The 19,590-nt window shown below is 40.4% G+C and overlaps 1 protein-coding gene across 30 annotated transcripts in view; it reads left to right on the top strand.

The window, feature by feature from the left end:
- NUMB (NUMB, endocytic adaptor protein) overlaps positions 1-19,590 on the top strand; it is a 130,358-nt gene that overhangs the window by 72,706 nt on the left and 38,062 nt on the right. For 26 of the 30 annotated variants that reach the window (XM_046941390.1, XM_046941389.1, XM_040700610.2 and 23 more), the window contains one exon: positions 10,510-10,624. The gene's annotated coding sequence lies outside the window, so the exon portion shown is untranslated. Of the gene's footprint in view, positions 1-2,853; positions 3,018-9,008; positions 9,580-10,509; positions 10,625-14,205; positions 19,162-19,590 lie in introns of those variants that run through there. The other 4 variants (XM_046941395.1, XM_040700606.2, XM_025150568.3 and 1 more) reach the window with 3 other exon arrangements.

Here is a 19,590-nt window from a genome sequence, read left to right on the forward strand (position 1 = left end):
CTCCCATATCCAAATTGGAGGAGGTACTCGTTTTGCTTCCTATACTCTTTCCTAATGTAGCTGGAATGCCTTTTATACTTGCATTGGGTTTTCACAGAAGCTTGTCAATTTTTTTTTTTAAGGTGAATTACCAGTCTCTTGATATGGTTAAGCAGATGCCATGATAAACTTCAGATGTCTATTTAAGAGATCTTGAAAGATAAAATACTAGGAGGGCTGAGTAATGTTTCCTTTTTAATCTCATTCATCCTGCTTAGCTCTGTTTAGATAAAGATGTGCCTCCTCCTTGCAGGAAAGGGTGCAGAGATGATAAAGCCTTTCTGTACCAGCCAGTAAAGTGAACTGGTCAAATGAACCAGATGAGAAGTATACAGTAGATGGCGGCTAATGAACTTAATAGCTGTGGATATAAAATCAAAGCCAACCCCCCAACACGCCCTCAACCCAAACTGTTGGTGATCCTCTATGAATGATGTCTTGTTACTGTATAGCTTCGGTATTTTTCTGTGCTGGTTTTTTGATATTGAGAACACTCTCAAAGGGCCTGAAATTTCGGATGCTGTTTATCATGTAGTGCTATGTAAAAGCACTTCCTAATTTGTATGTATGGATATGAATTCATGACTGTTAGTCTTCTGCAGATAAGTGTTCAGAATTTGGAACCTATAAAATGTTTTTTGTTTAAAAAAGAAAAAGAAAAAAGGAATGGTGGCAAAAAACTCATTCTTAAATTCAATACCTCATCTTGTTTCTAAAGATCTTTACAGAAGATTAGCTTTGATACAGTTACAAGGCAAAATCAGTTCTTGATCTACGGCTATGATGTTTTGCTGCTGTGGGACCACGTACTACCTTTATGTGAGAGGTAGTAATCCAGGGGAGCGCTCCTGTCAAATAATTGCTTATGCAATTGTAAAGGGATGGGATATTTTGCAGAAAACATACTCAGAAGAAGGGAGCTGTGTGATGTGTCCTTTTTCTGTGTTTGCAGTGTGTTTGCCAGTAGGGGTGAAGCATATTTTCAGGGGATGGTGGCTTCCTACGGTAGTACGAGCTGCTGCATGGCTGTCTGCTCTGCTCTTTTTGGTGAAGCAGGCTCTTCACAGCAGGGTGGGTGCTCTAATCTTCGGGTAGGTATTCCAGTAGTGTTCCAGCTCTTCTAGGGTATGTGTGCATTATTACTTGTCTCTAAAACCAGCAATCTTTTGGTTTTTGTTAGGAATCTACTCTTCTTGTAATCGAACAGCTCATAGAGGGCTTGTATGTTCATACAGGGATCTACTCCTGTGCTTGCAATCCATTGTACAGGCCTTAGCATGCGTCTGGCATAATGAAATAAGTTCAAGAAAACTGGATGAAAATACAAAGGTTGACTTATATTGAACAATCTTATGAGTTACTTTTTAGAACTTAATCTGGCATTAGAACAAGTCTTTGTAAATTCTGTAGACATTGCAGGTCCTTTCCCAGAGATAATTCAGTCCAGATACTTGCTCCAGTCTTTGCTGTTTAGGAAAGCCATGTTGAAGGAATATTTGTTGGAGGTCGGGACGTGTGGGTGTATGACAGAAAACACAATTGACTTCTGTAGTTCAGGATTGTTTTGAGAAATACAGGGACTGCTCTGGACTTCTGCAGTTTTAATCTCTTTTCTGCCTTTTGACTTCTTTCCTTTTCAGTATTGGTGCTTTTGTTTTTTCTGTCTGTAATCTTGTGAAGATAAATGTACATTGGGATGAATGTACACTGGGACCTAACTGGGTAATTGTATGCATCTGTGCTTCTATTAAGTACTGCGCTTTGCTGGAGTAGGCTAAAACTTCTCGCTGTTTGGGCTTACAGGCCTTATTAGTACGCTCAGATATCCTTTCTTCTGTGCAGTTGTTTTTGTAGGTGTATGCTGAACAATAAAGTAGCTTTATCAATACAACAAAGCTGGGTATTGCAGATGAAAGGATTTTTGAATAACACTTGATTTATAGAAGTAAACATTGTTTTGTGAGAGCTTATTTGAAGTGTTTTGCTCTGTATGTTGCTCTGCTTCTTGTCAGTTGTTTTCAGGTTTTTTTTAGGTTATCAGCAAGTGCAGCTGGAGCTGACTAAATCTTGCTCATGACTCAAAGACAGTGGGAAATGAAGTGCTGTGGTGTAGAGAAACAGGTAGCTTGCAGAGGCCTCTTCTGCCGTTGTCATGATTGTTGCATTGCAGAAAAAGGCGTGGTGGCACCGAAGGCGTTGCGTAGATCATAGTACTCAAGAAGAGGACTGTTATTGCCTGCTAAAATCCACTGGTTTCCATTCTCCATCACAGAAGAACGGAGTTTATGAACATGTGTACTGCAAAACAAAAACATGAATGTATGTAATATATTTTTAATGTTGTACAGATGATATAAATGCTACTTTTGGTGGTAGGTTGTGAATGGCTGTTGCTGTAAGCTGTGCTAGTTTTTGTGGCGCAGGATGGCTACTGCTTCTGATAGACATCCTAATGGATTGCAATTGTAACTGTGTCTTAGAAAATGTTTGCTTGTGTATTGGGTCTCTTAGAACTGATGTAAATGCTACCAAAACCTAGGTAAAAGCTGATGACTGCTTTGGTTTGTGTGTATCGTGGTATCTTGAAGATGTGAGATAGGCTGCAGCTAGTCATAGCTGGCAGCGCAGTCAGTGTAGCTATTATTTTGACCTCAGGTCACGTCCAGCTTGTTTAGGCTTCCCAGAACTATTTCAGGGAACCTGACCCAGAAAGAGGACTGGGAAGGCCCTTCCTGTTGTGTGCTGCTTCTGTGCACCTAGCATGAGGGGATGTGGGTGGCGCAGGGAATGCAAAGGGAGTGTCTCAGGCTATCCGGCACAGTGTGTCATGGCTGTGTTCTCACATTTTGCTCTAGCTGTTTTTTGCTATGAATGTTGAGGATTAGATTGCCTGCTTTTATTTGTGTGTAGTGGAACCGGCCAAGTCTGTGTGGGGAATAATTGTTGGAGTTCTTAAAACAGCAGACACTTTTCACATGGTAAGTTAAATACTACGGAAACCAATGACGGAATTTTATAGATAAAAGTGAGAGTTCATAGGAGGTTTTTCTTCTCAAATCCTGGGTGTGCTGGATTCAAATCATGAAGATATTTGTTAGCCCTTCTGACTGAACTACTTACAACCGCGTACTCTGTTCAGCTGTCTGACCAGTTAAGCACTGCTGATTCTCTGAACTAAGTCTGTGAATGTCTCCTTCAATCCTGAAGAACTGAATGACCTATTTTGTGGGAGTTCTAAAGTTAGATTCTGTGGAAGATTGATTGTACGTGAATTTCTAGGCACTGTGAGGAAGTTTATTCCTTATTTTAAATGGGCATCCTAGTATAGCTGAGGAGCTTGGCTTTTCATCTGAAGATAACTACTGAAAACTTAATTCAAGGAGATCATTAAATAATATTTATAATTGTATTCATAGTGAGAATATTTAACCACTTACTGTGTAGTCAGAAAATCAGTTTCTGGGTACTGATACTTTAAGCAGTTGGAATCTTTGAAATGAATTCAATAAATGCTTTGTCTTTTATGCTGTATTTAGTAGGGAAATTTGGATGTTTGTCCAGTCAGAAAACTTGGGCTTGGATTTTGACCATCACATTCATTACACTAATCCATAATTCTGTTCATGTTCCAAATCCATTTCTTTGTGATGTCTGTCAGTAGTTAACCTTTTTAAAGCTGTTTAAGATGCCACTTTGCAACAGTTGTGATGACTATGAAGTAGTTCTACTCTTGTTTTGTCTGTATTTCTGTAGGTTTTTCTCCTCAGACCTAGGAAGTAAGTGAAGTCAGTAATACACACACTGGCTGCTCCCATTATCCATGGATAATCTATATTCTAGGAATTCAAAAAGCTTATTTCCTTTCTTTCCCATTCCCAAAATATATGAAGGAGAATTGAAGCTGAAGGACTTGCTTCTGGATAATAAGGTTGTTCAAATCCTTTTGAATGTTTTGCTTTAGGAGACAAAAACAGAAGGGTGGAATTGCTTTAGCTACTCAACAGTGGTGTTCAAATCAACTTTTAACTCATTCTGTTTGAAAACTTTTGAAGATTAATCTCAATTATTTTGGAAATTGACTTGTGGATGTTCATTTTAATAAAATGTATGGACTCAGATGGAGTGCTTTATCAAGTTAGTAATCTATATTACGATTTTTTTTACTGCAGAAGCAGGGTGGGAATGAGGTGGGGCAGCTGCTGCATTTACAGCCGCTCTCTGGCACAGAAAGCACGGACTTGCTGTATGCAGCAGACGCAGGTTTGTAGCACGCAGGCAGAGCTGAGGGCGGGCTGCTGGTGATCTGTAGCCTCGGCAGCGTTGTCAAGCACATCCTTGTGCCTTGTCTTACAAGGCAGCCTGCTACTAGTTCATGTGGTTTTCTGTTTGTTTTTTTTTTCCCTACAAATACTATTTATGTCTGGAAAAGATGAATTCAGCAACAGGATAGAATGCGTCAATGTGTGATACGATACGTGGGGGAATTTGCCTTCAGCTCTAACCCCAGATTTCTGTCGCAGCCTTACCTAGCTATTGGACAGCTCTCTGTTGGGCTCAGAGTGTGCAGACCTAGAAGTAGGCTGCTTCCCATATCTTCTCCTCTTCCTTAATTTTATACTGCTCTAACTTTATGCCCAATTATTAAATGGGTCTCTTGCATATGGCTCCAATCTCCTGTATCTACAGAACTAGGTGTTTATAGCAAGTTGGCTGAAGTAGATGACTCCAGTGGTGAGAAACTGAGTGCATACTGTGATTCCTCTTGTGTCTACGTCAGCGAGCAACTGTTGAGTTTTGGCATGTGTTGCATTCCTGGGTGTGGCTGTAGCACAATCCAGGGTAGCCTCGGTTATCTTGGCTTTGTTACAGCAGCTCATCAAAGCTTACAAGTTCACATTATAGGCTCTGGAAAACTATGAAAAGCCTTTCATTCCTGACTGAAATTTTGGTAACCTTCATCTTTAGGTCTTTTTCTTCTTTTGTGAGATTTGAGAGAGAGAAGTTACGTGAGTAGTCAGAAACACCTCGCTGTGGTTTGTTTTCTTTTAAATATAATTGTGGGTAGGAAAAAATGGTCTCGGACATAGTTGTGGTTGTTTTTCAGCTTCAAGGTTTAGAATCCCAGTCACGCTGTTTTCTCTGGTGTGGATTCAGGATTAAGGAGGCTTCATTTTATAATGTTAGGATGTATAGTCTACTTTCAGTCATTCCAAATGTTGAACCTTGAGAATCTTCTGAAGTATAAATTTGTTGGCCAGCACAGAACTGAGCTGTGAGTTAAAAGTGAACACAGAACTAGATATGAGAGAGAAAATGAGGACTGAGCACGGAAAAAGGAAATCCACAGTAACTGTCAAAATGGTGCACGGACTGCAGCCCCTTCTTGTAACAAGGAGTTCCCAGCAGGCAGCGTGAGTGTGACTGTGCTGGAAACTATTGTCACTTAGTAGTGCTGGCATCACTCAAACTGAAGACTTGCAAAAGCTAAGAAAGTTTGTGTTGTCATAAACTGGGTACTTCATAGAAATGTTTCTACATAATCCTTGTGTGGACAGAGCTGTAGGTCAGCTTCCCCTGGTCTTACTTCATGAGAGAGGGAGGCAGAGGAAGATGGAAGAAGATATTTTCCCATGTCGCCTTTTCCTTTATAGAGTTCTTTGTCATAGACAGTGAGGGAACAACGAAATAGAAAACTCATTCAAATATATAAGCTCTTTAATAGCAGAAAAAATTGACTAGACTGCCCTCGCAAGTTCTAACCTTACTTGTTTTGCAGTTAAGGCTTCTTTCATGAAATGTATTTGTGTGGCAAAACGTTGAGTGTAAATAACTGAAAAGCACGTTATTGCATGGATGAATGATCTTTCTGTGTAATATTTATAAGTTTGCACACTTTGCCTAACCGCTGGAAAAAAACGGTTTGACGTAACTCCAAAATGTCCTTGGTGTGAAATCTGAGTAAAGGTAGTTTGTGGCTTCCAACAGTCTTTTTGAGGCACGCAATTCAAATGCTTGTAGTCACTTGCATAATTTTACTGTCATGAGGCTAAATTGGCCAAAGAAACATGTAATAGATGTTTAGATCTTCTCCTAATTTTTGCCAGCTCTCTGATGCTGTTTTTTTCTGAGGTTTCCAAACTCTCAGTCTTGATGCTGGGAAATTAGTGTGATAAAATGCTTATATTTACAAGGAAGGCTTTTTATATAAATATTTTCAGCATCTCTGTCTGCAGCGGAGAGCTGGGCTGATGCAAATGTCAAAAGAAACCTATTTGAGGAGATGAGAAGCTCTGTACTTCATCTCTGAACACTGTTGTCCTCCCCAGAAATAAGTGCTGCTGGAGGGGAGTGCTGCCTTAAGCAGTGGTAGCTGTCTGGTGCGATGTGCCTGGCTCTGGAAGGCTGCAGGGAAGGTGCTGCTGTGCAGATGAACTCTGGAGGTGAAATACCCAAAGTCAGCAGTTGGACACAGCCTGGACACAAAATTCAGACACGCAGCTGTGTCTTCAGGCTTGGAGCTGTGCTCCAGCAGTCAGCTTGGTTGGCATGCTGCTGCTGAACCAAGTGTGTGTGTTTGAGCTGAGGAGAAGCAGAACGAACACGGAGCAGAGTAGGATGGCACTGCAATACAGCTAACTGCTGCCTGGTAGGCAGTCAACCTTTGATGCAATGGAAGTTATTCTTTTAGTAGTATGACGTATGCGCACCTGTCTGCGCTAGGAAATGCTTTTGGAGAGAGTGTACCACGTCTGATGTAGTAAGCCTTTGTTTTCATTTGGTGCTTTGGCCATGTATGCTTTACAACACAGTAGTTGCCGTGAATTGGGGCCATGCCGGGGTCACCAACAGTGCGGTTTGGGTGGACCTTTTGCCATATATGCTTCCATTTTCAGACCAAGTGGTATGTCACATCAAAGGGAGGTACGGTGACGGTTGTTACCCTGTGTCTGTGGTCAAGATCAACTTGTGTCAAACTTGCTGTCAAGAATGAATTGGATCTGGAGAAGATCTGATTTTTTGCTAGAGTGGACAAAGCTGACTTTTGATTTCATACGTGTCGCTGTGTGCGTTCCCTGCTCCGAAGTTCACTCCTTGAGTCTAGTAAGGTAAAATGTAAGGTACATAGAGGAATTGTAGGATAATTAAGGAATGAATAATTGTGATTCCCTGTGAAGGGAGGCGGTGTTGTCTCCCATGTAACTGTAATACCATTCTAATTGGTGCTGTCCTTGTTACCAGTGCCCCATGTGCTGCCTAACATGCAAAGGACAATTGCATGTTCTGTAAGGAACAGACTGTTTTATATGGTTTCCAGGCTTAGAAAAGGAGAACAGAAGGCACTGTTGAGAATAGTGATCTATGAATAGAGTAGTTATACTAGGGTCATCTGTCAGAATAATTGAGTTTATTCAGTGCACTGCAGAAATCAGTGGACTCTGGGACTAGTCACTGGTGGAGGTAACGCAGTTCTGACTTCTCTGCTGGTTTGAATCTGGCAGCATGCACTTAGTCCCCGTTGTGCCTGCCTGCTGCCGGGTGCTCGCTGTCACATCGCAGGCATTTTTAGCCTGCTTTCCTGCTCATCCTGGTTTGTCCCCCAGCTCAGCTGCCACCCCAGGAAGCAGCTGTCTGCCATGGAAGTAAGTCACGGTGTGGCTGGCGTGGTGTTGAGAGCAGGCAGCGACGCCGCATCCCACCTCACAGCAGAGTGAAGCCTGTGCTGTTTCTGTTTCAAGTATCTTAGTAGCAGGAGTGAAATCTCTTGCTTGCTGCTGCAGTTATTTGTCCTCAGGCAGTGTGTGAAATGGTGATGGCAGAATCTGAATGCTCAGGTACTCAGAGGAAGCTTCTGAGAGTAGCGAGTTGACTACTTGCTCAGTACTCTGCTGGCCTCCGGGAGATCTGGTAGCATTGAGCTGTGTTGTGGGTGTGGGGAGGCAGCTGCTGGGTGCTGGCCAGGTGATATTTCTGTCTGTGCTGAGCCTGAAGCTTCATTGATTGCTCTAATGAGCGTGAGGCAGAGTGAGGAGGAAGGCAGTTTTCCTGGGTGTTTCCTGTTTGGCTCTCCATGCTCCTCTGCCAAGCAATTTAGAGCTGGGAAGATGACAGCTATCTCTGTGATTCAAGAGGCTGCAGTAGCCGCGTGATGACCAGCTTGCATTACTTCTGGGCTGTGCCCTCTGTGGCACGCTGTGGCGGCAGGCCCTGTGCAGCACGGGGTGGGAGCTGTGTGTGTCGCGGTAGATCACTGTAACTGCTTTATGAGTAATTAGATGTCTGATTTTTCAGTCAGCTTTTATTCAGGTCCTTTAAGTTCATCAGTAATTGCTGAGGCCTGAAACATCAGACAATTATAATGCTGATAGCTGCCCCTGGTTTACCACTTCTCCCAGGTAACAGTCTGGGCCATATACCTTTATTTAATAGCATCAAGTAAGAGAGAAAAAGAACAACAAATCCACAGAAATTCATCTCACTTCACCGAAGACTTTCTCTTTGTCCCTCTTTCAGCCAGCATTGTGTCTTAAAGAAGCATGGCATTTCAAATAAAAGCAGTAGGTGTTCAGTTGCAGTCCAGTAGGCGCTATTTCTGTTGATCTGTCTTCATCCTAGCTGACAGAATCTGCTTTACTGATGGCTTGAGATATGTCTTACTGTACTTCAGCTTGTAATTATCTTTTCATTTGCTTGCAATTATCTTTTCATTTGATGATTTTGCTGAATAAATAGCACCTTATTCTCTTCTACTGTTGTTCTTCTTTAAGTTTGCCATCTATCGGCAGATCAGTGCCAAAATAAATGTGGTGATTTAGAATCTTGTAAATGGGAGAGCAGCTGATGTGTTGTGATGACCCAGGAGCCTTGTGAACATCCATGGCTCAGGGATTGTGGCGTTGGTGGATGGATCTCAGCTGCTTACGTGGATGCACCAGGAAACTGAAAGGAGGCGGCAGCATTTTGAGCTGCATGTCCTTACTTTCTTTTGAACATGTGATTGACCAACTGTTAATTGCTGTTGGTTAAATGTCATGTCACTACTGAGTGCTTAGTGTCTCGCTGAATTAAGAATATGGTAACATTTTTGTTAATCTCTGGATCTGGCAGACAATTTCAGTGCAGGCTTTTTATTACATGAGAACTAATTTAAACTGTTGGTATCAGGAGTCACATTATGGCCTTTTCTTAAAATCAAATTGAATGCAAGTGCAACCTGCAAGGAAAGTAAACACGCGAGGACTTGCTCTGGCTTTTAGAACATGTTTGTTTGTAGTAATTGTCTGTATTGTAGCACAAAGTCCATGCTGATTTTGAGAGATAATAAAGTTTGGGTGTTAAGAAATAGATTTAATACGGGGAACAGAAAGGTAACAGAAAAAAAGCTGAAGATTTCAGTGTCTTATGACCAGGGAGGTAGTGCAGCAGGGCTGAATCCCTTACTCTCTAAGGCTAAGCTGAAGACTTGGTTTCTATGCTAATTTACCCCAGATTTTATTCTGAGTGGAAGTTGAAATGCTGATGCATGCTGTTGCAGTGCACTTGGTAAGCAAGGCAGCTTTATTACTTTGAAGCAGTTGTCTTAGGTAATGAAAGGGGATTTTATTCACCTCTTTTCTCTACTAGAGGTTGTCATAGTAGACTATCTGGTTTAAATGTGGTCTGCAGGCTGGAATTAAGCTCTTGTGATGCTGGGAAGGACAAGTATTTTGACTAAATTGTGAGCAACTTGTATTGCTCCTATGTCATGATTAATATTTTCTTTTCAAAAAAGAAAAAAACAAACCCACTTCACAATCATGGAAGAATTTTATAATTATTAATGTGATATTGTGCTTAAAAATTGGAAATTATCTGGTAACGTTTGTCTGCTTAGATGTGAGTATTTTCATTTTTAAGCATGCTTAAAGTAGGTATGTATGACTTTGAACTGTTCTTTCTCTCCACTGAGACTAAAGGGGGCTCTAAATAACCAGTTGGATGGGCATGCCTGGATTTAGTGATGTCTCAAGCTGTCTTGATGATTTTCAGTCATGATTTAATTACACATCACATTATCAGTGCGTATTAGCTCGTGATACTGATTTTAGTGACTGGTAACTGGTAACTTCTGTGAAAGGAAATGTGTGTGTGTGCTGTCAGTAGTTCAGACAGCAGTGATGGTGAGGTTTTGGTAGTAATTTCAGTTAAATTTGTCCTAGACATTAATAAGCACAAACATTAGTATCTTCACCAGCAAAAGGTTGTAAACAGCTAGAAACAGGGAGGGAATGCATCTGTTTATAAGAGCCAGTCTGAAAACCTTAATATGGAGGGTTTTTTAATATTAAAAACAAAACAAAAAAACCCTTAAATGTGGTCTTTTTATCCCATAAAACTTTCAGGCCAACACCTTACTCCTTGTTTGCCCCACTAGCATTTTTAGCCCATATTGAGCCTGACTTGATCATTTCTCTTTTTTTTTTTTTTCCTCAGCCCATAGGTTCACATCTTTTCCTGTATCCATGGAGTCAAGGTTATAGCTCCAAGAGAAGGATTTTGCAAGAGGAGTTGTAAGAGAAGTACTGCTGGTGGACCTGAGGGAAAAAACGTAAGTCACCCAGTCCACGTATTCTTGCTGCAATGTGAAAGTTATGTTCTGGTAACTTTAATTCTGTGGTACTCAGGGTTGAGGAATTGTTTTTGTCACAAGTTATATAAACCAGATTTTTTTTTGAAGGTAAATCCTTTTGAAATACACCATCTTTCCTCAGTTCTGTTGTTACATCTGATTTTCCAAAATCACTGTGTAAGCAAGCCATTGAAGTTGTGCTTGGATCTTCTTACAGTTCTCACAGTAGGCAGATGTGAGAAACATGAGGCATGAAATGAAGTTTTATGTGCTGTGTAATCATAAGGAATACAAATTGCGTATGGACGAAATGGTACTGAAAAGCTGACATTGTGTTGAAGAATCCTGATTAGACAGTTGGAACAGGGACTATGGTGACAGGTTTCTCAGACAGCTTGCGAGTTCATGGCAAAGGAGCATATGGGTTGTATTAGAATCTAGAGAGGATGCAGAATATTTTAAAACATATTTAACTGGTTGTGGCTTCACCGGTTCTGTCATTAATACCAGGAGAAGAACTGGGAGAACACTGCATCCTGTGTGCTTAAAAGAACATGGATTTAGTTCATATCTGATTTAATTAAGCTAGCTTCTGATTTGATTACATTTGTGTAAAGCAAACAGATTTGAGAAATAATGCTATTAGTTCCAGACCATGTTTTGCAAAGAGCTATTATGAGAAAACAGTTACAAAACAACTCAGACTTGCAGTGGACAGGTGTACAAATGTTGACATGAATTCCTAACATAATAAATAAGAACTGTATTTCTGGTGAAGAAAAATTTGTTCCTAGGAGCCCTATTAAAGGGTGACCAAAAGTTCTGACTGCCAGACGCAGTGACTGTATCATTTCTCTGGGGTCATTTTCCGTATCAAAAGCCACCATTTTCCACAAAAGCTTGACAAAGACCTTCGCAATTTCACTTTGAGTTTTAAATTAATATTAAAAACGCCTTTGGTAACAGTTAATCTTCTTGTTGCATTGGCTGCAGACAAAAGCGTGGCTGATTTAGTGTGAATGAGCTGAAGAAAATGTAGAGATGAAAGGATCTTAGTTACATTTACCCAACTGCTGGAGGATGGGAGCAAGTGAAGTGACTTGAATTGCCATACAAGAGCTGCCAAGCGGTGATGGGTTTGAGTGCTTGTGCCTGCTGCAGTGACAGGAAAAAATGGAGGCCTTTGTCTTCTGGAGAACATACTTAGAGCTCAGTGTTTCCTCATACTTACTTCATGGTAGTTCAAGCAAACTTGGATTTTTCTAATCGATACTGACTAGTGCACGTGTGGTTTGTTGCCATACTAATTCAGATTCGGTGAGCTACCTGTAATACACGAAGTCCTGTGCTTGTTTTTGTTTAAATATTTTTAGCTGTGGAAATTTTTGCTTCTGTGGGCTTGGGAAAGAGAATTTCTTACTGCATACAGTGAGCCTGCTCCTGTTGGTCTCACTGTGGGCAAATACCAACAACTCTGGTATGTTGCTGTGAAAGATGTAGCACAGGAGTGTGGCTAGCTGAGTTTGTGGTGGATGGACATGGGTTTGTGAACTGAGCTGGCTTGGAATGAGGGCTCTGCAGCTCGGTGTTCCAGTACTCTTAGAGAGAATACTCAGGGAGTATTGCCAGAGGGGGTTAAGGGTAAGGCAGGTGTGAAATAAGCCTTCCCAGCGTGTTAGACTGGACTGGGTACTTTCCTGAATGGGCATTTCTGATGTCATTGCTAATAGTCTTTGGAATTTCTGATCAAACAGTTATTCTTTTAAAATCTGTTATGTTTTCTGTTTGCAAAACATCTTGGGGCAGGGAATAGTGTAAGTTAATTGCATATCACAAAAGTATTCGTCTTTTATTTTGAAATCTGGACTGCTGTAGAATTCAATTGTTTGTCCCCAGTTTCTAGAAAGTAAGAACTGAAAAAATCATCATTACTTCAGAAAAGCAGCTTGCTTGTGGGAAGAGCTACAGAAAGGGTAGCCAGAAAATGAACGGGAAAGACCTTTGTACCTTAACCTCTCCTTGTCCAGAAGCAGTTACGTAGTTTTAATTCCTGTTACCCTTTTGAACCCTTTTGTTTGATTTCGGGAAGGATGAAGTAACGACAAGATGTATGCAGTATTAAAGATGAGTGCAGCCCGTTTTCTTTTTTTTTTTTTTGTGATGGCACCTTTCTGGTTTTACTCTATTCCTGTTATAATAACTTATAATACCATCCGCTTATTTGACAGTGACATGATCTATTTTTAGAGGACTAAACATGTGCCTCGTGATCTTCTGTAAACAAAAGTTATCACTGAATTCAAATTCACTGTTATTTTAGTGTTCTCTTTTTTTCCATGTGCTTTATACTGCCGTTTTTATCACACTTATTCCTTCTTATGAGATCCTCTTGTCATCTCTACAATCATTTTAAATTAATCTACTCCAGAACATTTTGCATCAGCCGAAAAGTCACTTAACTATCTGCTTTTGAGAGCATACACGAATAAAACAAAAATAGCTGTTTACAGCTGAGGTTCCAGTGTAGCTTTCTGTTCTTCATCCCAGCATGCAGCTATCCTTGTAGATTTACCTGGTTTGATTTACCTACTTTTCTGTACATGCCATTCTTGCTGACAGACTTGTCAACACTGTAATCCATTCCCTCTGTAGATGTCTGGTAAAGCCAATAAAAATGTGTAGCTTACTGTTCCAAATACATTCGGAACGTGGGCTGTGCAGACTGATGGACTGGACTTCAGGCAGTGCAGAGCACTGTTGCTGGATCAGTTCTCCAAGGTGCTGTGGCTTTCACCTTCATGTTGAGCACAGCCATTCTGTGGCACATAAAGCCTCTGTATGGGTATACCTATTTTTACCTTGATGAAATAGACTCTACAGGTAATCTGATTTAGTGTTGTGTTTTTCATTTTTTCCAATTTCTGCTGTCACTTTACATCCAGAACCAAAAGAATATGTGCCTTCACGTGTTGCTGACCTGACAGTAAGCAGGTAATGATCAGGTCAGTAGTGTAGAAGTATCATTTATTATTTGGCCTTTCCTACTTACAAGAAGATGTTTGCCATACTGCTTACAACTCTGTCTGTTCAAACATTGTTCGCATGGTTGTGAAATACTCACTGGTACTACTGAAGTAACTCCCGTGTAAAAAACCTTAGATTTATGCGACCTATTTACCGACAAAGTAGGTGTTAATTGTGAAAGATATTTTCTTTCAGTAGTGAGAATGCATTTATATTTGTTGGTGCTGACAATTTCAGACTTTGGATCCTGGCCTTGCACGATTAAAAGACATTTTGTCCCATTGTTTCAGACCTTTAAGTTCTTTTTCTTAAAAACAAACAAAGAAAAGAAAAAACCCAAAACCAACAAAAAAGAAAAGTGTGGTATATTTTCTAAGTTTGGCATGTACTTGGAAAGATGGTTTTTGCTCCTGGAATGTTCTTCTTTCAAAACTGTTTCGAAATCCAAGAATTAGCAGCCCTAAATGTAAATGATTCACTTGGAAGAGGAATGGCTTGGTTAGTTAGCATTCGTCACATGCATCCAGATGAGCTGCAGAGCAGAATTGCCTGAGCTGCTTTCCACAATGCACAGCTGGTGTTTTAGAAAACTTGTGCTTATTTTCAGTTGTTTTAGGTGATATAATTTGACTAGCTTTATGGAGCATGTGGGGGAGATGTGCTTTTTGCTGTTCGTTGACAGTCAGTTGCAGTGTGATCACCTGTAACAAAAGGGTTGCTGCCTTGCACCTTTACACCAAAACCTAGAAGTAAATCGTATGGGGCTTTAGTCAGAGCTTGCATTGGCTGTGGAGTCTGAACTGAGACATTTGCTTTAGAATAGTCACTGCTGGAGAAAATGAGGATTGTTTTTCTTGTATTTGTTGAATTTCTGCACAAGGAGGGGCAAGTGGTTTGTTTGGCTGATAGAAGGAGCATGACGTCTTAGGAATGCCTTCAGTCATACAATGGTCAAACTTGTATTTCTCTATCAGTTCAACTTCTAAGAGTCTGGAAAAGGGGGGCCGCTATGCTGGTACTTCTGTCGCACACTGTTGCGGAGCGCTGAACTCTGCGTTTTGTTGCTGCAGCACGCAGATAGCTGTTTGAACACACTGGTGTACGATCTTAAAATACTAATTCTGAGCTTTAGGTCAGGACATGCAATAGCTGGATGCTTTAGCCACCAACTCTTAATAGTGCGTTGGAGTACAATTCATGATTTCATTTCCTGGTATTTCATAAGCTGTGTGCAATTTTTAACTCTGCTTTTTTGCCAGTAAGACCGTGTTGTTTTAACGTTTTCTCTTTTATTCACCCTCAGCTGTGATGCAGGAAAAAAAGAAATGGAGTGCTTGGAACCAGCTGTAGGGTGTTCACATGATGGGTTATCTAAACTCAGGTGTGAGAGCAGAGTCTGATAGATACTGGCATCTTTATGGACTACAGCTGTTTCCAAAGTGATCAGGTTGACTGTTTTAAAGTCTTCTGCAACTTCTGCACCCTGAAGGCAATGTGAGCTTTCAGCAGATAGCTAGTACCTCAACTTACATGGTGTCAGAACATGATTACAGCCCGGATCCCTTTGGACTTGTTTAAGTAGCTCAAGGCTGCAGTTTCTGTTGCATTTTCAAATATGACCTAAACGTTACTTCCACAGCTGGAAGGTGTGTCACCAGAAATAATGCAAAGTTTCCCAGGCTGTGACATGTGCAATGTTCTGCAGCTGATATGCTTATTTTAGTGATTTTTTTTTTATTACCAAACACTCTTATTTTTCTGCAACAAGGAAAATATCCCAAACTCAAGCTCTAATTAATAGCAATAATGAAATGTATTTATTATGAACTTATACTCCATCTTTGTGTATTTTTGTGTCTTAGAATGCTTACTTGTATTACATTATTTGATCTTAATTGGGTAATGAAAGGGTAAATAGGTTGGAAAGCCTTGCGGTGAATAATGTGGTTTAGTCATACCGGATTGCGTAAACTGGACTGTTAACGTTTTACTGAGAACGCTCATATGGTTACATGCCTTCATTTGCTTTAGTGTGACAGTGCTGGATTTAATTAGATTTTATGGGACCTAAACTTACAAGAAGGCTCAACGTTCTGTATTCAAAACTTGACACGTGGAATGACCTTTTCTTCCTTAGAAGATAAAGGTACTCTGTGTTCTCCTGCTGGTGAATAATTGCAGTGAAGCTGCTGCAGCAATTTTTGGCTAACGTTTATGGTAGGGTTTGAAGAGAGAGAGAGCATTACAATAAGGATTTTTCAGAGGAATAAAACTTCATTCTTGCAGCTTTATAATAGTCAGGAACACGCTATTTACCTTGGCTGCAGTATGTTTACTTGTCTACCTTGCCTCTTATAAGTGTAACATTCTTATGCAATCTTCATGACTGTGCATTAGAAAGCAGAATAGATCTTAACTTTTTATATCGTTGTATTTGCACTCCTTCTACAGACAGGTTTGCCTGCCAAAACTAAGTCTTGTCACAAGACTTGAAATAAGCACATTTCCTCATTGATGTCATCACATCCTGGTTCTAACCAAGGTTTCCAATAAGGTTAAAGTGTCAACAATGTACTGAACTTTGCAAGAAAGAGCAATGCAGAATATTATTCTGAAATATGAAAGTTAGGGCTATTTATTTGTACTTCTTGGTGTGGGTGGACTCCTACAAGTTTCATAATAAAATTCATGTTTTCGTAATGCTAAAAGGTAGCTGTTATATATGAGTCTTAGGACAGGTGTGACTAGGATGCACTCGCACAAAAGCATAGAGCCGCAGTTTTCTGAGGATCCAAATCACAGCCGTGTCGAGGAGTGTTTCTGATGTGTTGCTCTAATAAGTAAGTTGAGTGAGCATATTTTCTTTAATGATACCAAGGTAACTAACATATTCTCTTAGGTCTAAAATATCAAGTAAATCTGGAACATTCTTGTTCACAAACTTTGATATGAAGACAAAAATTAAAGACAGTGAACCTGTTGTTCTGGATTTGGAGCTCTGTTTGGTTTGGTCCGTTGTATTAGCAATAGTGGATGTGTTTCACTGGGAAGAAGCCCATAGGGGCTGATAGTTGTGTAGCTGCTTCCTCAGCTGCATGGCATTTTTCTTAAGATTGTAACATATTTATTGAATTCATTTTATATGGAAGCTGCATGAGTTATTTTTAATGTTAGGGTGGGTGATACCTAAATGCATTGCTCTTAAGCCCAGATTTCTCTGTTATTTGGAATGTATACTTCCAGGAATTCTATAAATGTGCAGATGCAGTCTGCTCGTCACACTTTGTGCTTGCAGAAGGACTGCAGGGCTGGTGCTGTCTCCCAAACCTTGGCTACTCCATTTGTTGCAGGCTGTCAGGAGTGCTTTGCCCTTATTTGACCCATGAGTTTTTTTTAATTGATAAAGTAAATAGGGAATGGTTCTTGGTTCTCAGAGAGCACAGCAACTGAACCCAAACCTCCTGGTTTCAAAAACACCTGGCTTAACTGAGGAATTGCTTAAAATCAGCTTTCATCCCTTTCCACCACAAACAAAAGTCACAATCTCACAAGTGCAGATTAAATAACCTTTATTAAGGCTGGAGCTAAGAAGAATATTAAATGGATTTCTCTTGGTTTTGTTTCCCTCAGTGTTGAAACTGTGAGTGGTTGCTTCAAGTGTGAAAATCTGTACTAGGTAGTGCCGCTAGCCTAAAGTCTAACCATTTAATCTTGTGAATGCAGCTCAGGTACCAGTTGTTTTGCCTGAGGATGCTGTACTTTGAATCAGCTTGTAGCAGCAACTGCTCTCAGAGAAACATTTATGCAGAATGTAAATGAAGTGCTTATCTGAAGGCATGGCTACATGAGTTAACTTGTGTAAGGCAAGCCAAGCTCCAGTTTGCATCATCAGCAACTTGCACGTGATCCAGCTTCACTTAATGTGCAAGTGTACTCATCTCGCATTGAAGGGTAAATTATTGGCTTGCATTTCTTGGAGGATAAAAGTAAACACATTGGTAAAGCAGAGTAGCTAATAAGGCATGAATAAACATGCATGTCTATCGTGCAGTAATTTGTTCTGTAGCCATTACGTGGCGGTGCACAAGGCCAAGAAGCCAAGAATGCTTCATCCAACATGCACTTTTCTCAGTGTTTCTGTCTCTGTGTTGCCTTGTCAGTGAACTGAGCTGGGTTGAGATGAGACCTTTACAGGGGTGGTGGAGGGAACAGCAGTACCAAAGCTCTCCTCAAATTGTTATTACCACAGAAAAAAAGCTTTTTAGCTGTGTTTTCAGAATGCTAATTATATATCAATTTGAATTAGAAATAATTGTCAACAAATGTAAAACTTGGAGTGTGAATATTTTTTTTCCATGCTTATAAAGATACTTGAGTGGTGCTTTGGGAACTAGTCTAAAATTTAGCCTTGTCTTGTAATCTCTTAAATAGCAAAAGTGGTGGAAGTTGTTTTTGTAAGGGTTGTGCCCATTCAAGTGCTGGGCAGCCTACAGTGTGCCCTCTGGTAAAGGCAGCCTTCAAACCCAAAGTGGGTCTGTGTCTTTGTCTCCAGAACTTCACTGACTTCAATCTTGATTTGTTAGACTCCCATGAGGCACTACTTTTTATCTTAAATAGATTTTGAGTTTCTCGTCTTGCTTTTTGGCCAGGTTTGCCTTTGGTTACTATTTATCCATTGTCCTTTCTCTTCACCCAACCTGGATGTTGGGTTGTAGAAGTGGAAAGGAAATAGGTGGTTTTTTAAGATAGTGTTCTTGTTTATTTTATCTTGCAGATTTTCAGAGTATTTTTAATAACAGGACATAAATGAGTTACTGAACCTGCAAATTCGGTCACTGATTTTTTCCAGCCTTTGTAATCCAGAGACTGAGTACTATACTTCTTCCCTCCTGAATCCTCAGATGAGCATCCTGTGTGAATTGTGTGATCAAATGCTTTTGCATCAAGTGACAGGTCCAGTTGTACTGGGATGACGTCTGTGCTGCCAGCAAAAGAATTGGTTTTGGGGCAAAGTATTTCACAACCCCCTCACAACGTTCTGAGGTCTCAGGAAATGGGAGTGTGGTGGCTGGAGAAAGCTCTCTGGTCACCTGACCAGAAGTTAATCTTGCCATTTGTCAGCACTTCTATTAAATAGAAGAGCTATTTTTAAAGTGCTTGTTGCCAGCGTGACTGCAAAATTAGAACAAGTAGGAAAATGGGTTTGGTTTTTAGTAAAAAGGAAGTACTTTGGGCAAAATGCCACTTCAGCTTATCACAGGAAGTATATATAGTTCAGGAACTCTTATTCTCAGGCTTCTCTGTGGAGTGAGGCTCCTGATAAGAATAACTGGGTGATAGTGTCCAGTCTCAATGCTGTGCTGTTGGGAGGAGCAGCTCTTGAGCACACATTGCTGCAGAAGCTGAAGTTTGCCTTGCCTTTCTACTAATGTAGAAATATGTGGTGAATTATTCCATGGGCTGAACAATGTTCCACAACGCTACAAGTCCAGGTAGCATTGCATTGATCACTGAACTCTTGAACATAAGCAGCATGCTTAATCACAACTTCAGGTAGAAACTTTGCCACGTTTAAATGTCCTGATTTTAATGATACAGTGCTGTTCTTTACCCATGCTCTTATCTTTTTTTACTTGAAATAGTAAAGTGCTTAATGAGATGTGGAAACAACTCACTGCCTTTAATTGAGCTGATCAGCAGGCGTTGGTCTTCTATGATAGTTTTCATTTCTGGCTCGTGTTCAGTTTTGAAGTTGTTACAGTTTGGATTTTAGCTTCTTAAATGTCAGATACTGTGAGCATGAATGCAGATTTTTCTCTCACCTGTATCAAGCAGTTTTAACTGGAAAGTGATGCAATTCTTTTTAGGGTTTAAAATCAGTATTCACGGTGATTTTAAAGCTGCTTTCCAAGTCTACCCGT

Source organism: Gallus gallus, chromosome 5 (assembly GCF_016699485.2).
Source record: "Gallus gallus isolate bGalGal1 chromosome 5, bGalGal1.mat.broiler.GRCg7b, whole genome shotgun sequence".
Classification (NCBI taxonomy): Eukaryota; Metazoa; Chordata; class Aves; order Galliformes; family Phasianidae; genus Gallus; species Gallus gallus.